Genomic DNA, 14,427 nt, shown 5'->3' with positions numbered 1-14,427 from the left:
TGTAAGATGGAGATGATAATTCTCATTCAATCCACCTCCCAGGCCTATGATGTTCGCAAAAATCTTGGTAAACTAATGGGTGGGGACTCCTCCTCATGACTGTCCCTAAAGTAGGCCCACCTTGAGGGCAGGAGAGGTGTCTTGTTTTCCCTGTCCTCAGCACAGGGCCTGGCACCTAGTAAGTAGGTGCTTCATGAGTGCGGGATGAATAAGGATGAATAAGGCCGTAAATCTCTTACATCTTAGCTGAAACACAACCTTTTCTAATGCACATGAACCTTAACTGGAATCTTCCTGCTCTGTTGATACTTTAAAGAATAAAGATGGTTTCTTTTCAAGGATCCAAACACTTATTGCACTGACCAGGAGTCTCTTCACTGATGCACAAGATGCTTCATGAGGATCAACTTTGTTTGCAAAACAACTTTATGGCTCTTTCTCTAAAGGCTGAATGAATCCTGTGGCCATCTCTCTGAAAAGGAAATTTCTCCCTTCCTTTTTACAGCTGAGTTTTCACAAATAACTATTCTGTTTTAATCCACACCACTAATTAGGCAAGAATCTTTTGTAACTCCCCAAAGCACAGCACCCCAGGATGTCAGCCCTGGACGGGCCCTTGGGGGTTACATATTCTTACTCCCCTATTTTAGGGGGAAGTTTGCTGCAAAGTGGGAAGGAACTTGCTCCGGGTCATAGAACAGGGCCAGTCTTGGAGTTGTCTCCTTCCTGCAACTCAATAGAAATGACTCTCTTCCAGGACATCTCTGGACAAAGCCAGTGGTCCTCTCCGGATACCCTGGGCCACCAAGCTGGGCTCTGAAGGAAGTGGACAAGATAAGGGCTTCCTCACATGATGGGTTCCCAGCCCTGCGGAGACCATTCGCAAGTGTTTTCTGGTGCAGCCCTCTGCACAGGCCCTCTGGAGAGGCACACAAACAATGGATGTTTTCACGGACCAGCTCACGGTGAGAGCAGCCGGGCGCTGAAGTGGCCCTGGTGTGCTCTGCAGTGTGTGGAGAGCCGTTCCTTCCTCCCCCAACCATAAACTCGCGGCACGGCGGAGAGGATTGTGTCCCGGAGGTCAGGCCTGAGAACAGTGGCTGATTGATGGCGATAAGAGCAGTCCTGAATGGCCTGCGTGGTACCTTGATCTGGAACGTGCAGGGGCTATTGGCTGCAATCGCAGATTAGTCAGATTCCCAGCTGGCGTGTCTGAGCAGGGAGTTGCGGTGAAAAGGTCTGTGACTTCCTTCCTCCTCCACTAAAACAGGCCCGGAGAATGAGGCCCCTGCACTGTAATTATATGGAGGCAGGAAACGAATAACTAAGACCTGTCTCTAAGTGAGGAAGGAAGGAAAACATCCAGGGCTCTGGGGATCCTTCATCTTCTGTTCTGGAGGCACTGGAAGAATAAGAAGTGCTATCTACCCTTAAATCTTTACCAACCCCAGGGAAGCGGGTAGCATTAGCCGGAGTCTACAGATAAAGGGATGGAGAGTTACCCACGGCTGCAATGCTAGTAAGCTGTGTCGTGGAGCTGAGACTGAATTGCACTTCTGCCAGACTGCAGCCCCCGCTGGTCTCTACCTCAGTTTGATGTGGCGTGAGCCCTTTCTCTTTAAGTTGCACAAGGAGGCTGCAGTCCAGCCTCGCTTTCCTCAACAACTTGTGTGCCCAGGGGCACTTCTGCATGTGCCCAGAGGGAAGGACACCTTCTCCTTTGCACAAAGGCGCTGTCTGCTCAGAAGCCCTGCTCCCACCGGGCTGCACCTGCCCTGCAGGGGCACCCTAGGCTAGTGGTGGCCTTATTATATCAGCTCTTGTCATTTTAACTTCTCTGGGCCTCGGTTTTTTCCCCTGAGAAGTGAGACTCTTACTCTAACCATCTCCTGCAAGCCCCCTGAGAGCAGGATCATCTCCACAAGGCCACGCACAGAGCAGGGTTAAGACTGACACACTAGATATTTGTATCCTGGTGGGTGGCAGGTGATGCGTCCCTTAGACTCTTACCTCCCTGAGTTCGTGGTGCTTCTGCTGGTCATGCCAGTGCCTGCTCCGGGTTCAGTGAACACAGGCTGCCCCTGCTGGACTGTGTGGGTGAGGGGTGGATGACACTGGCCCTCATCACTGGGCTTCCTGTGACGACTGGATGGGACAAAGCTGTGTATGTGTGTGTCTCTAGTGCGGGCACAGGCCAGGGGGCAGAGATGGAACAGCCAGCCCCCTTTTCCCCTGTGAGTGTGAGCCTGTAAGGAGAGTCGACAGAGCCAGCCTCCCTGGGCCTCCCCCTCACCCACCCGCACTGCAGGGACTCTCTGAGCGTGCCCTGCCTCCTCTTTCTCACCTCCATGCTTTTGTACACACTATTCTCTTTTGTAAATGTAGTCACTCCCCTCCTCTGCCCAGCTGATTCCCATTCATTCTTCTGGACCCCAGTGGGGCCAGCTGGGCTCCTTCAAGCGCTGAACCCATAGCACCTAGCACAACACCGGGGCAGAGGAGGTGCTCCAGTTTGGTTTCTTGAACAAATGGATGAGTGAATGTCGGAGGGGTTCTGATCTGCTCTGCCACACCCGCTCCATGACCTTGACTTGATTCCCCTTTCCAGCAGGGCTTCAGCACCATCTCCCCTTCCCCGCAGGCACAGGTCCATAAAGCTGCCATCTTCTCTCACCTCGTTATCGCCTCGGCCTGGGGGAGCCTCCAGGGATGCCCTGAGCCCCTGGGAGTTCAGAGGTCTCCCCTCGGTCCTCGCACTAGAAGCGGCGCCCTTGGAAGATCAGGTAGAAAAAAACCCGGTGCCCAGAGGGAGGGTCTCCTCTGCCGGCTTGTGCTCGTCGGGCACAGCCCAGAGCGCAGTGGGAGCCCCAGCCCAGTGGGCACCTTCGGGGGCCGCCGGAGCTTTCCCAGAGCCAGGCCTTTATCTCGGCCCGGAGATAAGGCCCCAGCGCTTGGCGCTCGTGCTGGGCGAACGCGGGAGCAGAGCCACAAAGCGGGGCGGGGCTGCGAGTTTAGCCGGGATCCCGGAGAGCCAGAGCTTTGAACTCTGCCCTCGGAGGGGAGGGGGCCCTTTATGGCCGGGTGGCTCTGGGGCTGATGAGAGAGCAGGGCCATTACGCGGGAATGAGGCCCCCAGCCGGCCCCCTTTGCACCCCGACTGCAGGGTGAGACAACAGAGCCCAGCGAGGTGGGACCAGCGGCGGAAACGGCGCTCCATCCGCTTTATTGACTTGTAAACGACACCATTAAGAGGAAGCCCTCACCTTGGCTGGAAACAGCTGTGTGAGCCGCCATAAATCTGGCGGCCGGGCCAACGGCAGGCACTCCCCGGGCAGGGGGTGCAGGGGCGGGGTGCCAGAGGCCCCATTACCCCCACTCCCTAGCCGCCCTGTGGGACTGGGGTTGTCACCATTCATGAAGAAGGGGCTTATTAGTGGAAATGTCAATGGCTAACTAAATTTTTCCAAAGAAAATTAAAAATGGAGAAAAAAATTCCCAGAAATCAGAGGCACTATTTGCAAAGTCAGCCCAGAGAAATGGACGTTGAGAAGAAGCCCAGGACACTGGAAGAAAGGGAGGAGGTACTTAGAATCAGACGGCTGAGGATTTCAAGCCATCTCGGCTTCTTACTGTATGCATCAGAGACAAGCCGCTGGGCCACCCAGCTCTCACATTTTTTTTACATAAAAAATAGACATAGTAATACCCTTCAAAGGGTGGCTGTGATGATTAAATGAGATAATGGAAGGAGAAAAGCTCATCCATGGGAGGAACTCAAGAAATGAATTTTCTTTCTTTCTTCAAATGACAATAAAACAGAATGAAAATTTGAGATTTGGCTTTCTTTGTTGTGTTCCCATGGAATTAGCTAACACCGCAGAACAGAAGACTAGACTAAGGCAGGGACAGCCCTGCCTGGCTCAGTTTTATTTGCTTAGTCGCTAATAAGGAACCTGGTATGGAAAACGGTGAATGCTTTCAATGAATATTTGATGAATAAATAAAATAAGGACGGAAGGAAGGAAGTAAGGGAGGAAGGAAGGACGAAAGGGAGGAAGGAAGGAAGGAAGGAAGGAAGGAAAGAAAGTAAGGAAGGGGATGGGAGGGGAGGGAAGAGGAGAAGAGGGAGGGGAGGAGAGGGAGAGGAGGAGAGGGAAGGAGGATGGGAGCTAAGGTCCTTTTTCCCTTGGACAGAGTCTAGTAGTTGGAACCGAGAGGAAAGAAGGAAGTAACATTTACTGATTCCCGCTGCGAGCCAATACATTATGAAACTCACTTCTCACAACCACCAGGAGGACTCTGAGGATGATTGCCCAAGCTCTGCCATGTACTTATTAACCAGTGAGTAAATTTGCGTTATGGGCACGTTATTTACTCTGTGGGCAAATAACTTCTCTCCACCAGTTTCCTCCTCTCGAATGGTGAGAATTAAATGAGATAATATGTGTTCACACAGTTCACACAGTTATTGGCAAACAGTAAATGCTCAATAAATGTTGTATATTATGCTTCAGGATGGAGACACTGGCTTAGAGCTGTTGAGTCGCTTGGCCAGTTCACAAAGCTGAGAAGCATCATAGCCTGGATTCCCGCTTTGCTTCTCAAGTTCACCCTCTGGATTCCACCAGGTTCTGGAGCTGTTGAGACACCAGAAGGGTGGTGCATGGAATCCTCACAGCTGGGTGGTCTCAGAATTTTTTATCAGATGTAACTACTAAAAATAATTCTTTAGAGATAGAACTTATATGCTGAGCTTCTGAAAACAGTTAATGGGGCCATTGGGATCCTTATCTTTGCCTGAGGAATACCTTCATTCATCTTCTAGCAAACAAACAAATAAATAAACAAACAAACAAACACAAGCAAAAAGGAGGCGAGATGTTAGGCAAGCATTTACAGAGCGCTTGCCAGGGCCTGGCCTGAGCCAGGAGCTGCAGGGAGCTCCGTGCCCAGTGACATGGTCCCTCACCTCCAGACTCCCGGGCTCAGTGTTTGCGGATCACTGACTGTTGGAAGTGGAAAGTCCTTGGTGTTGTGTTTTGGGGGGAACATCTCACAAGATGCTTGACTAAAAGGGACTCTGAGTTCAGATGAACTGGGGACAAGCTACGTTGCATACACAATGATTTGTGTCCTGTGGGGTTTCCCTGAGCCTTTCCAGGTTCCCTGCACTGGAGACTTCAGTGGTGGGGGGAGCCAGCCAATGCAGAGTTTCTCAAGTGCAGATGACCAGGAAAGCCTTTTATTTTATTTTTTTCAAGAAGCTGCTATTAACATGCCACAGCCCTGGACAGAAGTAGGGGGAGGGCCCTGTAGGAGGGAAAGATGGGGACACAGGCTTTTTGGGGAGCCCTTTGGCTCCTCATGCCCCCCCCCCCCCGCCCCAGCCGTGGCCACAGGATCCCCTTGGCATTGCCTAGAAGAAAGAAAGTCTCTTTCAGAAAACTCCTGGGGTTACCTGGGACTCCATACTACCCTCCGTCTCCAACTGGGCGTCAGTTCCCCATCTGTGCAACAAGGAGACAGAATGACATGTGGCATTTCCCATCATCCATAATTCTTGAATGATTCATAGTGAAAGGAATCTCGGCCCAGGAATTACCAGGGTGCCTCTGCGTCTGAGAGCCCAGCCTGGCTTTTGTAGGGGCTCGAGTATTGGAAATGATTTGGAGAATTTACCAATGTGTACATGGCCCTGACTACATGCAAGGCAGTGCTCTAAATGTTTATAAGTATTAATTTATTTAGTCCTCCCGGAAGTCACCTTTATTCTCATTCCCTTTTTACAGATGAGGAACTGAGGCCCAGAAGATTTGGAGAATTTGAACCTGAGCAGTTTGGACTCAGCGTCGGTCCTCGCGTTGCTGTCTCCTCTCAAAACTGGTCAAAGCAAAATGGGTTTCAATTTCCCAGATGGGTTTCAGTCCTCCAAGAAGGGACTGAATGAAGGAGGTAAAGACGGAGGGAGAGAAGAAAGAAGGCTAAAGTGTAGAAAAGGGAGATGCGTCAGAGAGAAAGTGGGCAGGAGGACCTTGAAATCTTGGCTCTCTTCTTGTTTGGGCAAAAAGGAGGATGTTTGGGTCCTTGCGCTGGAAATGACCACCCCCTGAAACACATGAGGTACGTGGTTTCTCTCTGCCTGTGATGCACCCCAGTCCTCATCGCCGCCTGCCAGCGACTTCCAGATGATCAGTCTAACAATTCTGCACACTTCTCCTTCCTTCTTGGGAAGCAGCTGGCAGGGGCCTACACCCTGGACCTGCGAGTCCAGTTCTGGGTCCCAGATCCACAGAGAAGACTTCAGAAGAGGCAGGGCTTCCGATGCCTGAGCCTGAGCCGGGGGGCCTGTACCTGCCACATTCCATTCTTCAGGTCTTAAAAGCCTCCTATTCTTTTACAAATCACTGGTTCAGGCCTAAATTATCCAGATAATTGAGCCGCCTGGCCCATCATGTGTTGGCATAGACACCATTTATGTGTAATCTGAGAATATTCTATCTGCTGCGGAGTTTCTTTCAAAGGCATTATTTCTAACCTTCTTTAAGAAACAAATTTCCTGTTGCCATGGAGATCATTTTTCGGCTAATTTTATCGGGCTCGGCAGCCAGGCGGGAAGCAGCTCTCTCACGTTTCCCAGGTTTCTACTCCGGAGAGTCCTGGGTCGCCTTTGTCAAGGAGGCTCCCAGACCTCAGTGTCTTTGAAGGAAATGGTTCAGGTGACGGTCACATTTTGGTTTTGAATTTTAAAAGCCTTAACAACATCTGTATAGGCATTTTTGATTTGTTTTAATGAGAAATCACATAAAATAAAGATTCGGGGCTGATAAGGTTTGTAAATATGTGGTTTCTGGAACCTGTGTGTGAAGAGACTGTTAAAATGAGAAATTTCCGAGCTAGAAAAGACTAGAAAATTCAGAAAGCGTAAAAGGCATTTTTTGAGCACCAAACCTGCCCTCCTGCCCCCGCTCCAGGTGTATGAGAGGAAGCAGAGGACTGGAACATGCGATTTGCCTCCTGGGAGTCTGCAATCTGGTGAGAATTAAATTGCTTCAGAGCTCGGAGGGACCTCAAGGATCATCTCTTTTAATATTCTAATTTTACAAATAGGGAAATTCGTCCAAATTCTCAGAGCAGGTACTCAGGAGAGTTTAAAACTCAAGTCTCTTGGCTCGCAGTCACTGGGGATAAAGCAGGACCACCACTTTCCTCCAGGCTCATCCCTTGTCCCGCCGACGTGCTCAGCTGCCTGCAGACCTGTGTGCCCTGCTCTTCTCTCCTCTGTGCCTTTGCACGTTCAGGTCCTGCTCTCTGGAATGCACTTTCACCTTTTTGCACATTTTTTGCTATCCTTCCAGGCTCACCTCAAATGTCAGCTTTTCTGGAATTCTCTAGGCTGGGTCAGGGTTTCTTCTGGAGCGTGCACACTGCTGCAATTTCTTGTGTGTGGCCACTGGACAGCGAGCCCCTTGAGGATCGTGTTCTATTTGTTTCTGCATTACGGTGCCTCGGGCAGGACCACACGGAGGAGGCGCTCGGTGAGTATTGGAAGAAATCAGTCATTCTAACAGCCAGCATATGAGAACCTACTATGCACCAGGCACTGGACTAATGTATGAACTCTGTCTTAGTCCATTATGGCTGCTACAACAAAATAACACAGACCAGGAGGCTTATAAACAGCAGAAATTAATTGTTCACAGTTCTGGAGGCTGAAAGTCTGAGTCGGGTTGCAGACTGCTGACCTCTGTGTCCTCACATGCTGGAAGGCACAGGGGAGCTCTCAGGAGCCTCTGTTATAAGGCACTAATCCCATTCATGCGGGCTCCCTCCTCATGACCTAATCACCTCCCAAAGGCCCTACCTCCTAACACCATCACCTTTGGGGTTAGGATTTCAACATATGAATTTAGGGGGGACACAGACATTGAGACTGTGGCAGACTCAATACTCTCACTGATCCTGGGAGGTCGGCACAATTATTCCCCTATTGTGCTGTAGGGGAAACTGAGGCACTGTAAAATAACTTGCCTAAGCCACGGAGCTGGAGAATGCTGGCATCAGCATTCAAACCTTCGCAATCTGCCTCCAGATCTTTCCCGTTGAGCGGCTGCTCTGGATGCCTTTCCCATCAACGTGCAGCCCTATGCTGTAGGTATAAACTTCGTTTTGTAGCTGATTAAACGGACATTTAATGAATGATAAAACGACTCTTCCAAGGCCACACAAGTGTCAAGCCAGGGAACTGGAATTCGCAGCCGGGATGTTTATGTTTGAAGCTGACATTCTTCTGGCTTCATGGTGCTGCGACTGAATTCAAGTGTGAAATAGCATGGTGCTGACCATAAATATTTTAGGGACAGCTTCTCTCACAAGGCTTTCTGATTTTCTCTTATAATCCTACTTCAAATACTTTAATTCACAGCTAGTTCCTACTCTACAGTACGGAAAACCCCCGAGGCTCTTCTAGTCTTTGTGTGTCTGAGACATGTAACAAGTGTGGGTAAGATGGGGTCAGCTCTCTCTATCAGAGGGAAGCTTCCCAGGTAGATTGTGAGCATATAGTTTGTATCTTGGGTGTGTTACTGCTATTTGAATAATACCTAAATGAGGTCTTTTAACTTGAACTTTTTAATCGAAGGAATAAATGGAGAGAAACCAAATTATCTCCACTCACAGATGAAGATGCTGGCGTCTGTCTGCGTAGGGGATCCCTACGAAGGTTTAACGACCTGCAATATGTCCCAGGTATGTGATGCTCATTTAAATTGCCTTTCTTCCCCACTAGGGGACTGGGAAATTCCTCTAGCCTGGAAGTGGGGGGTTGGCCAGAGGAACTGTCGGTCCTGGTCTTGCTGCTGGTGCCGCCCTCTCCTGGAGGCTCTGCTTGACCAGGTCAGGCTGGTCTCCATGTGCGGCAGTAATGGCTTCAGAAGGGAGCTGGCCATTGGGCTCCTCCCATGCTGCTGCCCTCACTTTGTGTATGTAAGGCCGAAAAACTAGAGAGATATCAACACGCTGATGGCCTTGGCCGAGATCTCAGAGCTACGCTGACCAGCGGGTCTTCCTTCCTGTAGGCCTTTGCTTTGTCCTGATGGTGACATTCCTCCTATTTGCTCAAGCTCTTAGCTCTCAATGCCATTTTTATAGGGCTCCTTGAGACCCATCAATGTATTATTTCTAATTGTCCCCATCAGACCTGCCTGCAGTGGACTCTAGTTAGAGCCCACAAGTCCTTTCTGAGCAAAGTGTCCCTGGTCCATGCAGTGGCATCGTACTGTGCAGGTGGGTTTATTGGTGCTGGTCTAGGCCCACCGAATCAGGGGATAGCTAATGGTCATGAGGATAGGTTATCAGAGCATTGCGCAGACCACACAGACAGCTGCCCAGAATTTCACTGCTGTCTGCTTTGCTACCTAATCAGTCACCATGACCTCCCCCAGCTGTTCTGACATTCCGTTCTCAAGGCCTAAGGAATGCTCGGTGGCCAAGCTAGATGTTACATCGTTCAGTACATGAAATGAAAACACACACACAGCTGTGGCCTCTATTTCAGGGATCCGGAGGGCAGAGTCATGTGTGAGGCAAGATTGGCATTAGCAAAGGAGGCAGGGAAGGGGCAGTGTGAGAGGAGGGGGAACTTTCTGAAGGGTGCAGCATCCTGAAGCCAAAGGATGAAGGAAACTAATATTTAGAGGCAGCTGCTTTAGGCCAGGAACCTTGTGATAGTCATTTCTTTCATTCTCTCACGAACCCAATTTGATTCTCATTCCCAGTTAACAGATGAAGAAACTGAGGCCCAGGGAGATTGCCATCGAGCTAGAAGTGACACAACTAGCTAAGTCTGATTCCAAAGTCCAGGTCTTTCTACTGTACAATCCTGTCAGAATCAGCCCTTAAACGAGGTTCACATTCCGAGTCGTTCATTATACATGGAAAGAGCTTCTGAGGCCTGTTGAGGTTGATTTGCATAATTCATTTTTAGAACATTAATTAGCCGGGATGTGTAATAGTTCTTGTGCCAATTTGTGTTTCAATTTCAAATGCAAATACAAATTAGCAAATGTTATTCCTGTGGCACCTTAAGGATGAAACATTTGCTGCTTGTCGTGAGTATTAATCTTTACATTTCTGGAACTGTGACTGATAGAAGCAATAATATCCTCTAATTTGCAGGATTGAGAAAAAATTTAGTCTGGTGGTGGGGGTGGGTGGGGAAGAGGTAATTCTTTTTCAGCAAAAGAAAACATCATGTTAGCCATCCATCCATCCATCCATCCATACAACTGTTAAATAGTATTGAGCACCAACTAAGTGTCCACCTTTGTGGTAGGAGACAGAGATTGTACCAGGGAGCTCACACACTTAGTGGAAGGGAGAGTTATGTAAATAAGCATGTACAATACATTGTGATAGGTTTTAGAATAGAGCTAAGCTTTAAGTTGTAGAACAGAAAGACCGGAAGTGCGCAGGAATGCTTCCCAGGGAATAGGACACTGAGCAAGCCGAGTTTTGAGGTGGAAGTTGGAGAAAGCCAGGTAAAGGTGGATTGTTGGTGGTGGGGGCCGCTGGGGCGGTGAGAATATGATGAGAGAAGACCTTTATGTGAGATCTGGTGTACTTGAGAGACTGCAAGCCGTTCTGCCCAGCTGGAACTTAGGTTATTTGCAGGGGTACTAGCAGGGCTAAGAAGATGCACAGCCTTGCCTGCAGGCTATGGTGTTTGGAATTCACCCTGCAGACCTTTGAGAGCCATTAATGGAAGTAGCTGGTCAGACCGACACTTTAGAAAGCTCACTCTGGAGGCAGTGTGGAGAATGTTTGGGGGAAGGAGACTTTGGACAAGGAGTTAAGAGATTATTGGAATAACCCTCTGGAAGAGAAGTGATGATTATGGGAGAGGCAGAGGAAGTAGAGAGAAGGAGACACCATAAAGAGATATTTCAGGAATATCATTATTGGAGAGGCCTCGTAAGAGCATAGGCTGTGAATCCACTTGCTCTCCTTCAGCCCGGGCTCTGACCTTGGGCAGGTCTCATAATCGCTCTCTGCTTTAGCATGCTTATGTGTAAGACAGGATAGCAACGACTGTGAGCACCTGTCTCATGGGGTTGTTGCGCATATAGTACACATTTAAGACTTGATAGTTTTGATAATGATGGTGATGAGTGAGATGGTTACTAACTGAATGTTGGGAGAAAAATGCCCAGATTTCTGATCTGGAATAGTGACGGACTTCCAAGAGCATAAAAGTGAAATCTTACAGGGTCACTTTGGTACATTTTGCTGGTTAAAATGATTCACAGAGACAATCCACATTCCTTGTGGATGGTCTACACAAGGGCTTGAATATAGGAGAGTATGGTCTATTAGGGGCCATTTTTGGAGACTAGCTACAACAGATGTGTACATAGATTTTCCTTGCAATAATAAAATAATAATGACCATTTGTGCCATATGTGCCAGTTTCTCCAGTAAGCTCTTTATATACACTATTTTATCTTTGCAACAACCCTCCAAGGATAATATTACCATTTCTTACTTTACATTTAAGGAAACTGAGGTTCTATAACTAGATCATGTCTATAACTAGACAAAGTTAGTAAATGGTCCAAACTGGATCTGTATATAGATCACTCTGATAATAAAGCTCATACTTTCTTCACTTTAGAGTGCTGCCTTCATGACTAATGCTGTAAAAGATCCTTAGAAGCCCAGGGGATAGTACCTAACCCAGTTTAGAGGCACCTAGGTACACTTCATGGCAGGGGTGATATTTAATCTCTAAGCTTCCTCCTAGTCTTAGTATTTCAGGTAAGTCATTTACAGTCTAACGTAAATGAGATTCCACTGGCTGTTAACTTTACGAAGGATGAGGCAAAGTTACTCTGGTACTAGGAGACTCAGGTTAGAATTACAGGTTTTTATGACTGACTAGCATCCCAGATAATTTCTTCATACTTAAATAATACATCTCTGGAAACCATTATACAACACGCCATGGAAAGTGTGCTGTACCAACATCCATGCTTCTGAGATGGAGGCATGAAACTCCAACGGTCACTTGGTGCAGGGAGAGTGTTGGTAGGTTAGTGATGTCAAGTTCAGCAGTGGCTAAAATTACTACCTTATATTGCCACGGAAGATACACCAAATCTGAGCAAACCAAAAAGAAGTGAAGCTTCAGCATCATGTTGAGGATGGCATGTCAGGGAGACAGTTGAGAGAATATCCAGATATCTTTTATCCAGATAACAGCTACTCAGTTACTGAAACATCATCATGGGCAAGGCCAACTTTCCCTGGGAGAGTTATAGTAGAGTGATGTGGTTCTCCGCAGAGAGGGACTGCCCACCTTCTAAGGGCGTATATCAGAATTGATAACCTTTGAATAAGTCTTTAGAAAGCCAGACTGAACCGTGTGTTAAAAAATGTAGCAGCTAGTAGTGACATTTGACAAGCTAATGTCACATTCCTACGGAATTTTTGATGAGGATGACACTCAAGAAATGAACAACAGAGAACCTTCCTTGAGTGGACCCAATAAAGGTGACTTCAACTTGAGCCTGCAAACATTCAGCTTTCATTTGGATAGCGTGATGGGAAGGAATTAGGGTTCTAATCATAGCTTCTCTGGGACTCAATTTACCTAATTTTAACTAAGGAGGTTAGATGGGATGACTTTTTTAAGGCCCAGTCTGCTCTTTCTATAGTTTCTTTAAGAGTCCATTCTGATGAAGATTCTAAGTCTATCAGTATATAATTATTTCAGGTATTATTACATCATGATAGTCATTTTGCATTACAGACAGGGTTTCCTTACAGATGAAAGGACAGAGTGCTTCTACAGAAAAAAAAAGACCCAAGATAGTGCCAGCCTGCTGCTGGCTTAGCGGTTAAGTGCGCGTGCTCCGCTTCGGCAGCCTGGGGTTTGCAGGTTCAGATCCCAGCCATGGACTGATGCACTGCTTGTCAAGCCATGCTGTGGCGGTGTCCCATATAAAGTAGAGGAAGATGGGCACGGATATTAGCCCAGGGCCAATCTTCCTCAGTAAAAAGAGGAGGATTGGCCTCAGATGTTAACTCAGGGCTAGTCTTCCTGACACACACAAAAAAATCCCAAGAGCATTTGATAGATCTAGAGTCTCACTTTTATCTAAATCCATCAAAATTTACTTGTTCTAACTTTCAGAATTCCACTCTTTCCCAATCAATGTCATATACTAGACCTGACAAAGCTGCAAATTCAATTTATATTGTAGTTCTGCAACTTGTAGGATTAAATTTTGGATCTGACTTTCCTCTGTATCAACTCTGAGGATATCAGAAATTTGAGATTTTTTAGGGCTGACAAAGAAGTTTTCTTGCTTTCAGATTGTGCCTTAAGCTAAGCATTTAAATCAGATCTTGTCATTCTCTTCATGTAAACTCTCCAGTGGAGTCAGAAGCAGCCCTTCTCCATCCATCCAACTTCTTGTAATCATTCTCTTTCTTTCTTTCTTTTTTTAAACTAACTCCAGCATTATTTGTTTATTAAATTTTTTTCAATTTTATTGAGATATAATTGACATACAGCACTATATAAGTTTAAGGTATACAGCATAATGAGTTGACATATAAGTATTGCGAAATGTCATAATCATTATTTCCAACACCACCAGTAACTTCATCTCTGAGTGCTTCATCATAGACAACTGCAGGTAATAACTTAATGACTGTTTTGTCCCTGCACAGCTGCTAGTTATGGTCTACTAGTACTAGAAAATGGTCTACCAGTATGCCTTTTTCACTAGATATCCAGATAACCAATCTCAGGTTGCCAATTCTGAGAGCTGGTTGGCCAGAGTCCATGACTATTTGTGTTATTGAGCTGCTGGAGTGACTGCTACTTCTGCAAAAGCATTGCTTTTTAGGGAGCCTGGAGCCTGCTGCCATGAACACCACAGGATCTCGAGAGGCCACTATTGCCTGCTTCTGTTATGTTCCTCCAAAATCAGAACCCGCAGGTGCCATGCCACTGAGATGGCTGACATGCTGCTGCCATTCCTAGAGCCAGAGTCCACGAGGGTTGTGCTACTGGCACATCCCTTACCACCCTGTAATTACCAATGGAGCTGTGTCATTTGAGCAGAAACCCTGGAGCCCACACTTGCCTACCGCTTCTGTTGCTGCTCTTAGAAGCAAAAGTAGGAAAAACGAAGTGGCTTCTCTCTTCCTCCTGCTTTTGAATCTGCTGGCAGTGCCTCCCATTGGCAGAACCAAATCTGAAGCCATCTGGCAAGGGAATCTGGGTTCGCATGTAGTTTCCAGGCTTCCAGCCTCCTGCAATTCAGAACAGAGCAAAAAGAAAGTGGGAATGGAGCTGTTAGCAATCAGTAAAATGGTTGGTGCATATATTATACCCCAGACGAGTTACTAGGCACAATATAG

Source organism: Diceros bicornis, chromosome 12 (assembly GCF_020826845.1).
Source record: "Diceros bicornis minor isolate mBicDic1 chromosome 12, mDicBic1.mat.cur, whole genome shotgun sequence".
NCBI classification, from domain to species: domain Eukaryota; kingdom Metazoa; phylum Chordata; class Mammalia; order Perissodactyla; family Rhinocerotidae; genus Diceros; species Diceros bicornis.
This window is presented reverse-complemented; position numbering follows the sequence as displayed.